This window comes from Colobus angolensis, unplaced genomic scaffold (genome assembly GCF_000951035.1).
Source record: "Colobus angolensis palliatus isolate OR3802 unplaced genomic scaffold, Cang.pa_1.0 Scaffold188, whole genome shotgun sequence".
NCBI classification, from domain to species: Eukaryota; Metazoa; Chordata; class Mammalia; order Primates; family Cercopithecidae; genus Colobus; species Colobus angolensis.
The window spans coordinates 5,370,950-5,384,845 of record NW_012115021.1 but is presented as its reverse complement, the minus strand read 5'-3'; the positions used below and the strand labels follow the sequence as shown (position 1 = coordinate 5,384,845).

At 41.7% G+C, this 13,896-nt stretch overlaps 1 protein-coding gene across 2 annotated transcripts in view; it reads right to left on the bottom strand.

Annotated features, from left to right (window-relative positions):
• The window catches only part of AP1S2 (adaptor-related protein complex 1, sigma 2 subunit), a 56,477-nt gene that overhangs the window by 30,025 nt on the left and 12,556 nt on the right, over positions 1 to 13,896 (bottom strand). The gene's annotated exons all lie outside the window — the stretch shown is intronic.

Here is a 13,896-nt window from a genome sequence, read left to right as displayed (position 1 = left end):
CGAGCTGAGGGGCGGGCTAGGCGACGCGCGGGAAGCGGCTCAGCAGTCGCCGGCGGCACCGGAGGCAGCACAGGTAACCGCTGAATCCAAGGAAGCCGATTGGAGGCTTCTTCGCTGAGGGGGGGGTGCGAACCGGAAGCTGGGCCACGTGACCCGGAAGCGGCGTCTGCCGGGCTCGCGCGCCCGCGCACTCCTGCTGGTGCCTCCGGGATGCGCGCGGGCGGCTTTGCTGCCTGTTTAAATGATAGGAGGACGGGATTCTGCAGCGTCCTTAGCCTAGCCGGAGGTGCAGGGCCGGGAAGTTCCAGACAGCGAAGAGCCACGTTTGAGCTCTAATGATTCTCTGTGTCCCCAGAGGGTGGGTCGGGGAGGTGTGACGGCTGACGACAAGGGTGGGAGGAGACGAGGGAGTGCTGCAACTCTGGAAAAACAAGTCAGCTCTTCCGTGGAGCTCGTCATCCATTCACGGGCCTTTTGCTATCATTCTGCCTCAAAATTGTCCGAAAACCGGCCTCTCCTTCCCATTGCACTGCTCCAGCCCTAGCCCAGACACCTTTCGCCCCAAGCTTCGCGGGAGTCTGTTCCCTGGGCTCGCCTCGCCCATCCTCGGTGCTGCGGACTGGATGAGTTACCATCCGTTCGGCTTAAAAGCCTGGACAGCACCTCACCTTCGAGATCCCGCTTCCTTCACACTGGGTCGCCCCTCCAGCCGCCTGGGTTCCAGTTTAGCACTGCCGACGACTTGCTGTGCCTGGCATGTCCTTGCTCTCAAATGTCACATCTCCTATGAAGCCTCACCCTAAAACCCTGTAAGAGCGATTCCCTCTTTCACCCACATGCCCGTTAGCCTTTATTGAGCACACCTTAAGTTGTATTCATTTTGCATCCCAGTCTAGTTCACTGCCTGGTGTATAACACAATAAATGTGAGTTGACTGATAAAGACTATAAAATGATAAATTTGTTAAGAGCTGTAATGCTGAGCGTAATGCCGGGGCGTAATGGATGTTCATAATTTTCTGAATGATAGAATGGATGAATCATCTAGTCATTTACAGATAAGGAAAGGGGAGTCCCACGGGATTAGGTGACCTTCCTTGAAGAGCCACGGGTTTCCCATATCGCATGCTATTCATTATCCGAGTCACCTAGGTTCCTACAAAGGAAGCGAGAAAATTGCTTTTGTTGGGCCATGTCCCTTTTGCAGAGGTTCCTAGGTATAGTCGCCAGAATTTTTTTAATGGCCTGAAGTAAAAAAAGAAATGCTAATTTTTTCACGAAGCTAAATGTAATCAATGTAAAGGAATCCTTTATTAGGGATTATATTCTTTTTGTGTGCATTTTAGTATCTATGAAACTAAGACAGTGGTTTTGGGGGCATTTTAAAAAAGGCCTTTGTATGGCAAAACAAAAAAATGTGTAATACTTCCCCTTTTCAAGCACTACTATGCTGCTTGGAAAGTCTCCTACTAACATGTATGATTAATGTATACTGGAATATTAAAGAAAGTGGATGACACACGGCACAGAGCTGACTTTCTGTAGTTCTTTAGGTCCCCTTCACCCCCACCAGATTTCTCCCTACCCAGTCATGCCCCAAAGGTACTTTCGAATGTCCCATTTCTCTCTTACTACAAGAAACAGATGCCATCAACCAGTTAAAAGATAGCTCTAATGCTACACAATGAAAACTCGCCCTCTGAATCCAAATGCTGCTTTTCTCTTTCTCTGTACAAAACACTTACATCCTCAAGGTTCCTGAGATAGCCACCTCCAAGTTTAAACTGATTATCCTCCTAATGTTGCTCTGTGGCTCTGAAAATGAGGACGGGAGACTTGCTGATGACATACTGGCAGTCTCCTTTCCTACTCCTAGCCAAAAAAAGGTGGGGGTAGGGGTAGGGAGGGGAAGGAATTGTGGGAAAAATAATTAGCAGCTGAAAGCAGCTATTACATAATCTTGGCTGCTTATTAATTTAGCAGAAGGACTGGCTTATTAAATTCTAATAGCAGCAGCACAACTGCAAACAACCTAGCAATTAACAGTGCAGGGCCCATTATTTTGTTAATATGTTCTCTTCTTTTGGCAAGCGTATGAGAACAAAATTTATAGAAGCAGATGGTCTTTTTCAGTAGATTATAGATGGTTTATTCCCTAGACTTAGTATTAAGTGCTAATTATGCATTCACTGTGAAAGACAGAAGAAACATGGTTGCCATCTTTGTTAGTAATTAACTGCTTGACTTCGATTCCCACAATTTCCCAGTTGTAGGCTTTGTTATATACATGTTTCTTCTCACCTAGTATCTTCTTCATCTGTCATGTCAATTGGTTATCTTTTCGAATCCTCTGTTTTTGTTTTCTGGAAGGTCCTGATTTATTGGTATTAATAATGATACAAGAATTATATACAAAATTCGTTTCATGAAAAATTAAAAATCAGATTTTATACTTGTTTCTTAGATTTGAAAAAAATGCTTCACTGTCATTTATGCTAAATGTAAGAGGTGAGGGGAAAATAGAAATCTTTACCTTCTAACAATGAAATTTTGAGACTTTTTATGTAATCTTTCCAAAGTTTTCAAAAATAATTTTAGTTTCCTATTAATTGTGTGATGGCCATGTACTTTTATCCTCTCACTCTCTCAAAATGCCATTAACATTTTTTTTTTCGTTTTAAAAGGGACTATTTAAAACACATACCCACGTGGAAAATAAGAGAGGGAACATTTACATGAGGATGTCGATAAGGATGTCAGGATACACTGTCAGCTCGTCATTTAAACATTTAAAGAAAAATTGTAGTATATTGATATTATGGAGGAGCAGAAGTGAGGGGAGGTTGAAATAATGCTAAATCCTCATGTGCTAAAGGGAAGAAAATAGATAACGTCTAAAATAAATCACGAACTAGAATTGTTAGCATATTCTTTAGATACCGGGAAGTAAATTCCGGAAGCAATGGTGACTTTCTTTCCATGGACAGAATCTTGCAGTAGGAAGTAATAAAGGGTATTATTACATTTTACTTAGGTTTTTTCTTAAATAATTTTTTAAACTATTGTAACGAAGTAGATAAAAACCATTCAGTTAGTTGCTAGCTCTGTATTATGGACTTATACAGAGTTCCTTTAGCCAGTCTATAGATTATTTAGAAATTATTAAATAAAAATGCCCAATAATGGAATTCAGTGCTGAAGCCTTGTAGAAGATCACAGAAAGTGTAAAAAAGATGCTTAGAGTTTGTGAATTTGCATCTCCAAAGATAAAGTTGTTCCAGGGAGAAAAATGGCCTAAAATAATGAGGATTTGTGAACCAAATCATTTCAAAATAGATAGAGCTGTCACTGCCAAAGTCCTCAACAATGAGCTAAAGAGAAATGTGGAACATATGCTCTTTCTCGAAGCCTGTTTCCATAGCTTTGAATAAAATGCAGGAAAATTACTACTGCCCTATTAACATTAGGATAGAGCAGTGATTCTCAGCCTGGGCCCTTTTGCCTCCGGGGAACACTTGTCACTGTCTGGAGACATTTTGATTGTCATAACTAGGAGTAGTAGGTGATGCTGCCAGCATCTAGTGGGCAGAGACCAGGGATGCTGCCCAGCATCCTGCAATGTACAAGACAGATCCCATAGCAAAGAATGATCCAGCCCCAAATGTCACTAGTGCCAAGGTTGAGGAAGAAGTCCTGGGTTAGTCACTGAAAAGATTACCATGCAGTAGCATATTTATTTATTTTTTTTTTTTTTGAGGCTCTGTCTCCCAGGCTGGAGTGCAGTGGCCGGATCTCAGCTCACTGCAGCCTCCGCCTCCCGGGTTCACGCCATTCTCCCGCCTCAGCCTCCTGAGTAGCTGGGACCGCAGGCGCCCGCCACCTCGCCCGGCTAATTTTTTGTATTTTTAGTAGAGACGGGGTTTCACTGTGTTAGCCAGGATGGTCTCGATCTCCTGACCTCGTGATCTGCCTGTCTTGGCCTCCCAAAGTGCTGGGATTACAGGCTTGAGCCACCGCGCCCGGCCAGCAGTAGCATATTTTTATAGACATTTCAAGAAATGGAACAAACACTATCTTCATATAAGTTTCTCTGTCTCTCTGCCCCCCTCCCCTTTCTCAGAGTTGGAGGCATTGTTCTTAATATCTGCTAGATAAAATCCTAAACTGCTGAAAAGACTGGCAGCATACATAAAGCAGTCAGTATTCTATAATAGCAACTAGAATAAACTATCCAAATTGATTTTTTTAAAAATGACCCCAGAATATTAGTAAAAGTTACTTAAGCACTTGCATCCATGAGATGCCTATTCCATCCATCCATATATTGTAAATGTTTGTTAGGTATCTGCTTTATGCTGGGGCACTCTGTAAGGTAATGAAGATAAAAAGATGAATAAGATATTGACTTGGTCCTAAAGCTCTATTTCTTCTGACACAGAATTTCAAGTCTTTTAGAGACAAACCCTGGGTGGTCAAAGGATAGTCATCAACCAAATGTATGAACATTTTCTTTTAGGAAACCCCTAGAGATGCTTCATAGAACCTTAGATTTCTGTAACCAACACGTTTGAAAACTGTGTGCTCTCATGACCTCCCAGGGCTCTTCACAATATTTTCATTCAATGAATTTCTGTGTCACCCTTAATTCACAGCAATATGAGAGAGAGATTCTGTATGTTTTAAACAAACGATTTCAAATAATGTCTTGATTTGATCCTTGAAGTGAAATGCTTCAACAATGATCTAACTCAACTCCAAATTGCTAAACCAGTGGTTCTAGAATATTCTCTTAGAGGACTTGTGAAAATACAGGTTGCTGGGCCTCATTCCCATAGTTTCTGATTCAGGAGGCCTGAGGTGAGGCCTGAGAATTGCATTACTAACAAGTTTCCAGGTGATGCTGATGCTGTTGGTCTGGGAACCACACTTTGAGAACCATTGCTCTATACCAAAAAAAGCTATGATATCCAACTAGAAAGTTGTGATATAATTTTCATGGTCTAAAGGAAACTTGAGATCTGAATATTTTTTTAATCGCTGACCTCATGAAACCCGAGAACATTAGAAGAGTAATATTCCCAGTTATATTCACCTGAAGCTAAATCTACATACACAACTGAGAATGACATATGGTCATTGTATGTCCTGCACAAACTAATGCACTATAATATTCTAAGGCAGAAATTGGAGTGCTTAGGGAAACTTGAAGGTTGCATCATAAAAGTCAGATGCTTACTTGATGAAAATCACTACCTTAAAAATATTTCCCAACTACTCATGGCAAGTAGGAGTCACCTCTGAAATATTTTGTCAACAACTAAAGACATGGGGTAGAAAGGAAGAAGTCCAGAGGGAACAGCTAGAGAGAATCAATGTGCCCTGGGGGTAAGGCAGAGACCAGAGACCGCTAAGTAGTAATCAAAACCTGCCCGTTCTCTTCCTTAGCACACAGCTAGACCTCATTGCACTGCTTCCTCTGCAGTTAGATGTGCCCATGAAGCTGAGATCTGGCCAATGAACTAGGAATAAAGGTGACAGGTCTAGCCCATAAAAACCTCCCACAGGAAAGTCTGTTTCCTTCCTCCCTCCTTCCCTCCCCTGACCTGCTTTTGCCACTTGGATGATGACACCCGGGTGAGTTCCCAAATGACTGCAAGGAAGAGGAGTACACAAACCACCACCACCATCATCACTCCTACTGCCAATTGTACTTGAAATGAATGAGAAATAACTTTGTATTAAGCCACTGATTTTTTTTTTCCGAGGTTCATTTGTTACAGCTGCTAGCATTCCTGTTCATTATTGAAAGCTTGTTGCATACTTAGTTACAAAGAGAAGGAGCCATGCATAGTGATGGGAAGAGCAAGTGAATTTTCAAGTGGATACTTGATTCTAATCCTGCTTTTTGCACTCTTTTATATGTCTCCCTTCCATTGAAATTTGAGAAGAATTGTTAAACAGTCTGAGCACAGAATTTTAAACTACTTGTCTATCAAAGAGGGCAAAAAGAATGATTCAAGGCTCTTTTTTACATTCCTCTGACAAAGCCTAGCATTCATAGTAGGCAATAGATAAGGCAAAATTTTAAAAATCATAAGGCTGACAGGGCTGAGGAAGTGAAGTGGGATGGTGGGCAATCACATTTGGGTAAACTGTCCCTAACTGGCAAAAGTGAATGCAGTATTAACATCAACCTCTTAGAATCAAAAAACCAAAGGTTGAGATTTATTTTTGACTCTATTATATCCTTGTCTTCTAAATACTATACAAAAAGCTAAGTTAAAATATTTATCCTAAAGCACTATTTAGAATACATGAACATTTTAATTAGATGATTTGATGAAAAATTTTAGAAATACTGTACACATTTTAAATATAACACATGTATAAGATAATAGAATTTTAAAGGTAATTTTATTCAAAAATTTTATTTTACAAGTGAAGAACGAAGTCCAGAGAAGTTAAGCAAATTGTTCAAGATCATACCAGTTAGTGGCAGGTGGAGAAGTAAGACTCCTATATTCTGTCTCCAGGCAATGTTCTTGCCACCATAGGACACTGTCTATTGCCCAGAAACTACTAGCCCGTTATCTTTAGACGAAAACAAGCAAACAAATAAATAAATAAACTGAAAAACCACACTTGCTTACCCTTGAAACATAAACTCTTCAATTCTACTTCCTTTTGCCTCTCTGCCTGGTATTAAAGTATTTATATCTTTACTAGCTGACTGAAACCCTTGCGATCTCCGAAACTGGGATAATACCTTAAGAAATGCTTTATGGCATAACCTAATGCAATGCTTTGCATAGAGTAAGTACTCTAAAATGTTAATTAAGTTGAATTGAAGTGCCAAAAGAAGGTTTAGGCTGAGCGCAGTGGCTCACACCTATAGTCCCAGCACTTTGGGAGGCCGAGGCGGGTGGATCACCTGAGGTCAGGAGTTCGAGACCAGCCTGGTCAACATGGTGAAACCCTGTCTCTACTATAAAAATACAAAAAAAATATATATATATATATTAGCTGGGCGTGATGGTGCATGCCTGTAATCTCAACTACACAGGAGGCTGAGGCAGGGGAATCACTTGAACCTGGGAGGCTGAGGCAGGGCAATCGCTTGAACCCAGGAGGTGGAGGTTGCAGTGAGCCGAGACCGCACTACTGCACTCCAGCCTGTACAACAAGAATGAAACTCCATCCCCCCCCCCAAAAAAATAAGATTTAATGGACCCTGTCTCATTACTTCTTGAGTGTTATCAGTTTTTCTGGAGTATTCTCCTTCTTTCCATCCCCACTAATATTGCACTAGGTCAGACTAACAAACTGAACTTTATATCTCAGCTCATTCCCTCCACTTGATTCCATTGTGGTTCTTTCTGCATATGGCCACATGCATGCTTTTCTAAAACATAAATCCAATAGAGATTAAACCTTCTGCTTAAAATGCTTCACCTTCTTTATTACTTCATTCAGTTTGCACACATGTGCCAGGTGCTCACTGAGGACTGGGGGTAAAATAGAACACAACTTAGACATGGAAACTTTCACCAGGTTCTTAAACTATAATAGGGACAAGAGGGATGGCACAGTATACAATCAGCAATCCCAATACAATGCAATACAATGTTTCAAACTAGGAAGTTTCCAATAGTACAATGTTTCAAACTAGGAAGGCCAGGGACCTGTGGGAACACACAGGACAGTGCCTAGCCCAGAGTTTTTGTGGCAGTGGTGGGTGGTGGGGTCAGACAAGGTTTCTTGGAGGACAAAGCCCTTAGGCCAAGATCGGAAAATAATGGGGGAGATACTCAAGAGAAGACAGGGCAAGAATGTTCCATTTAGGGAGAATGACATTTGCCAAGACAAACAGATGGGTTCATATCTTAGGTACCTGAATGGAAAGTTAGTGTGGCCAGAGGGTTCCTGGGTAAAGATGAGTCTGCAGAGAATAGGAGGACCAGGTCATGCAGGATCTTTCAAACAAGATTAAAACATTTGGACTTTATATAAGGATATTGAAAGATTTTAAGCAAGGGCAATGCCATTATTGGATTTGAGTTCTAGAGTTTCAGAGAGCTCACTCTGGATGAAATGTGGTAAATCATAGGATATACTGTAGTCAGAGTTCAGTTGTAGATAAAATAAACCATACAAACAGAAGCAATTTAAAAATGATTGGAATTGCTGTAGGAGCAAAATCTGGGCTGAGCTTCCAGGAAAACCTTCCAGAATAGCACTGCAGAACTTGACTGCCAGAGAGCTGATGCCTCTGCTGTGATCAGTGAGCTGGAATATTAAGCCACTGTTTCCATGTAACTGCTGGCTCCAGGACTATCACTTCCCTGCCATGATCTGGAAATCAGAAAGCTGTTGCCAGCAAAGAGGATGTCTTTTTTCACTGCTGCTTTTCACTCATGTAGCTAGGGACTGGACACTGGACTCCCTCTACAGCTATTACTGAAAGCCAAATGCTTTCATGACCCTGCTTGCCCCAGAAATAGCAGAAGCAGGCCCCCTGTTCATGATATATCACTTCCACCTTCCAAATCTTGCATGGGTGCACCTGATTGTTGGAATCTACATCGCAACCAGAAGCCTAGCTAAGACATGTAGTTTTTAATTTTCCAAAAGGAACACAAGGAGGTTGGAATGGATATTGAACAAGCAGATCCAAATGTCCATTGCAGAGATCAAGACTGGCGGCCAGGAGACCAGTTGGGAGGTTGTTGAATAATTCACATGAGAGGTGAAGGTAGCCGAAACAGGGAATAAGCAGAGTTATTCTTATTTTCTCCTTTTCTTTATGAATCAAGAAAAGGAGGTATACTCAAGAGCGTTTAGGAGGTTGGATTGATTGGTATAAGTTGTTTTGATGTGGTGGCAGGGGGAGTGGGCATACAGTCAGAGATGACCCTGGGAGATGATTCCCTGGGGGAGAGAACCCACGAAGAAGGCAGGCTGGTGGTGAAATGATGAACTCATTTTCAGCCTCTAAAATCAAATATCTGTGGGGCGTCTAAGTAAACAGTGGGAGTTGTTGATACAGGTCTAAAGGCTCAGGAGTGAGGTTGGAACTGAAGTTAGAGATTTGTGAGTCATCAGCATAGAGCTGGTAAATAAAGCTGAGTAGGAGGATGAGATCACTACAGGAGAATATATAGAATAATAATATATTTTTTTTAAAACTGTGGAAAACAGAATTATAACATGGTTACCATGACGTTCCCCACCTGGTGTTATTCTCACAATTAAGTTGCCTGACAAAAGGGAATTTGCAGATATAATTAAACTTTCTAATCAATTGACCTTAAGATAAAGAGATTATCCAAGCGTGCCTAACCTAATCATATGGGCCCTTTAAAAGAAGAGAATTTTATCCGGTTGGTAGAAAAATAAGTCAGAGAGATTGGAGCATAAGAGAGGTTCAACAAGGAGCTTCTCCATTGCTCAGATGGAGGGGCCACATGGAAGGATCTCAGAGTAGTCTCTAGGAGGTGAAAATGAACCCAGCCAACAACAACTACAGCAAAAACAGAGACCACAGAACTGAATTCTGCCAACCATCTGAATGCATTTGTAAGGGGACCCTGAGCTCCAGATGAGAATGCACAGCCAGCTGACACCTTAATTTCAGCCTTGTGAAAGCAGAGCAGAGGACCTAGCTAACCTGTGCCTGGACTCCTGACCCACAGAAACTGAGAGATAAGAAGTGGATGGTGTTTTAAACTGCTGAGTTTGTGGTAATTTGTTATCTATTAATAGATCACTTATACAAATACTCAGGACACAACTCAGGAATACTAACTTTCAGGGGGCAGACAGCAGAAGAGTCACAAAAGAAGATACAGGAGGAGATCCAGAAATATGTAGAGTCACGAAGCTAAAGGAAGAGATCCTGATAAGAAGGAGAAAGTTGTCAAATATGACAAATATTGGTGATAATTCAAGTAGGAACCAAAGGGGCTCATTGAATTTTTTTAGCCATTTGAGTGAAGTTATGTGTAGAAATACTGATTGTCACATATGGAGGAAAAAATGGAAAGGAAGAAGTGAAGACAACTCTTTTAGGAGGTTTAGATTTGTTTATTTATTTTGAGATGGAGTCTCGCTCTGTCATCCAGGTTGGAGTGCAGTGGCAATCTCGGCTCACTGTAGCCTCCGCCTGCCAGGTTCAAGCAATTCTCCTGCCTCAGCCTCCGAGTAGCTGGGACTACAGGCGCGCGCCACCATGCCTGGCTAATTTTGTATGTTTAGTAGAGATGAGGTTTCACCATGTTGCCCAGGCTGGACTCCTGGGCTTAAGTGATTCGCCTGCCTCAGCCTCCCAAAGTGCTGGGATTATAGGCGTGAGCCACCGTGCTTGACTGGAGGTTTGCATTTAAAGAGGAGGAAAAAAATAGAGAGGTAGCTGGATAAGGGGATGTGGACTCAAGCTAGAGGCACTGTTGTTGCCTAAGAAGGGAGAGACATGCTAACGGGAAGGAGTCAGTAGAGAGGGAAAAGCTGAAGATGAGTTGGGGAGTGAATAATACTACAAGGACACTGAGTAGTGAAGAGGTGATGTAAGCTACAGCACAGGTAGAGAAACTTTAAATAAGCAAAGGGGATTTCTGCCATTTTGCTCGGAACAATGGATAGTAGGGGAGGAAGAAATGATGTAGGTAGGCATGTGGTTTACTTATAGCTAAGCATATCCCCCAAATGTATTCAAATGCTGATCCTTTATTCTTAGGTAGTAGTCCTGTCTCTAGGGTCTAGATGACAGCCTTGCCTGAGTAAGGGGAAGTGTCAACTAAACTTGCTGTAAATGTATATACAGGTTGGGCACGGTGGCTCACTCCTGTAATCTCAGCACTTTGGGAGGCTGAGGCAAGAGGATGGCTTGAGCCTAGCCTGGGCAACATAGCAAGACCCCATCTCTATTTAAAAAATACAATAATTAGCCACTGTGGTGGTATGAACCCATTGTCCCAGCTGCTCAGGAAGCTGAAGTGGAAGGATCACCTGAGAATCACCTGACTTCGAGGCTGCAGTCACACCACTGTACTCCAACAGAGTGAAACCCCATCTCAAAAAAAAAAAAAGAAAGAAAGAAAAAAAGATTATCTGCTGGACATGAAGAGGGAAGTGGAAGTAGAGATGGATTGAGAAGTATGGAGCAGATTTCTACTAGAAACCTTGGAGAACTGGAGAGAGGCTTCTGGAGCAATATGGAAGGATAACTGAGAGTACAGTTGAGATGAGATCTGTGACAGGGTCACTCTATAATTAGTCTCATTGATAGCGTTGAGATTTGCCAGATCACTGAGATGGAAGAATGAGGGACTGAAGTGACAAACCATAGAATTCAAGCCAGGCAAGGAAAGCAGTAAACATGAAATTGGGGAGTTTCACCTCAGGGAGGGAGGTTGTGGGTGCTGATGGAGCAGAAAGAGAGAATGTAATGGAGTTGAGGAAGAGGAAGACTCTGTGCCTTCAAAGTCCAGGTTATAGTTAGAGCAATTCAGTGAGACATCTGGAAGTACCGGAGGCTGTGTTGTGCGAGAGAGAGATGAGAATGCATTGTTTCTGTTGTAGAGAGAGAGAGGGAGTCAGGTGAGGCTTGCAACAAACAAGGGTGGAGTGGGTGGCCAAGTGGAAAGGAGGGGAAAGTCACTGGAGAAGCAAAGACCAAGGAAAGGACTCACTGGGGCGTTGAGTGCTGGCTCATCCATGTGGATGTCAAAGTCATTTAGGATAGTAATAGGACCTGATAGAAAAGGCAACAGTGATCCGGTTTCTGAAGATTCCAAAGAAGGAGAATATGTAATGGTAACAGGAAGAGTAGAGTTTGATTTTTAAAAACAGCTTCATATTGAGATGTAATTCACACACCACACAATTAACCCATTAATAGCATACAATTCAATAGCTTTTAGTATATGCAGAGTTGTGTATTCATCACCACAATTAATTTCAGAACATTTTCATCGCCGCAAAAACAAATTCCATACCCCTTAGCCATCACCCCACTATCTCCCCATTCCCCCTAATCCCTGGCAACCACTAATCTATTTCCTGTCTATGGATTTGCCTGTTCCAGCCATTCCACACAAATGGAATCAGGCAATATGTGGCCCGTTGTGCCTGGCTTCTTCTACTTCATATAAGGTTTTTAAGGTTTATCCATGTTGTAGCATGTATCAGTATTTCATTTCAAAGCATGATTTTAAAGGGTGGAAAGAACCTCAAAGGAGCTTAGGGGAAGATACAAGGCCAAACATTTTCCTTGGACACCAATTCAGCTCCGGTCATTAATATTCAGTGCTGAAATTGTTACAAGTACCCCTCTCTCTTTCGAGTATCTAAAATATGTCAATATTAAATGCTAATTCTTGCTTATTTCCTCTCCGCCCCCAGCAAATGTAACTGAAAGCCTTGCTTAATTACAAAAACGGAGTCAGTCATTGTTGCTTCATGTTAACTACTTGCCCAGGAAACACATTCATTTTGTGGAGGAGATAATGAGCAAGACTGGCAATGCCCTAATAAGCTCTAAATTAAGCATACATAATGTTGAACAAAATATAAGAATCAGCAAAAAAAAAAAAATTCTACTTATTGATCATTAGTGTTAATGAGAACAGCAGCAAGTGGCTTTGTTCCTGTTCACTTAGAAAGTATAAAAACAAGGTAAGCAAGCAATCAGGAAGGCTAATGTGAGGATTCCATTTTCATCCTCATAATAGGAATAATTTATTTCCTAGCCTATTGGCCTTGGAAGCCCACAATGGCTTCATCTTCTCTGGTCTCTGACAAATTTTCAACCACGCTGGTAACGGAAACCGTGGAAATGGGATCAGGGCCTACTAAAGGCAACAAAACTGAATGAATACATTTACCTCCAGGAAATGTCAATTACAAACTAGCATGAGGGCCTGTTGTCTATATGGAGGAATTAGAGCCTTTAAATAATAATAGTGGAGTTTCTTAGTCAGTTTGAATGGCTGTAATAGAATACCACTGACTGGGTGGCTTAAATAACAAATATTTATTTCTCACAGTTTTGGAGTCTGTGGATTTCAAGATCAAGGTGCCAATAGAGTCAGTGTCTGATGACGACTCTGTTACTGGTTTGTAGACAGCCATCTGCTCACTACATCTTCACAAGGTAGAGAGATAAAAGGAGGACAAGCTGGCTCTCTTGAGCCTCCTCTTATAAGAGAACTTACTTCATCATGAAGGCTCCACCCTCAGGACCTAATGACATCTAAAAGCCCCCATTTCCAAATATCATCACGTTGGGGATTAAGGTTTCAACATTTGAATCTGGGGGGTGGGGACCTGAATATCAAGTCCATAGCATCGAGGAAGTAATCCAAGAGACTATATTTGCTGGTAAGAGAGCGTAAGGCTCTCTGAGGAGCTCAGATTATAAAAGATACATAAGAACCTGGGAGGAGGAAGATAGCAATCAAAGATTTCAAACCACAAGAACAGCATAGACCTGTAAGGGTAATGCAAGAAAGACTAGATAGAGAGAACAGAGCCTTGCTGAAGGGCATCTGAATTTGAAGGTTCACTGCTGCAATGGAATCTCTTTTGTTTGCCTATTATCCCTCACTTCTTTTGAAAACAGTACCCCCATTCTTTGGAGAAACTGTTCTCTCCCTCTACTACCATCACTCCCATTCCAACAATACAAACTAAAAAAATATGAGTCTTCCAGTTTGGACAAATCATATCTGAGAATATGAAAGCAATTTGCAAAAGAGATCTGTAAAATATTTGCAATCTATGGGAAATAGAAGCACTTCCTGAAGACAGGAAATGGATAAGTGTCTTGGTTTTCAAAAAGGGAAAGAAAGCTAGCCACAGTAGCTCATGTCTGGAATCCCAGCACTTTGGGAGGCCAAGG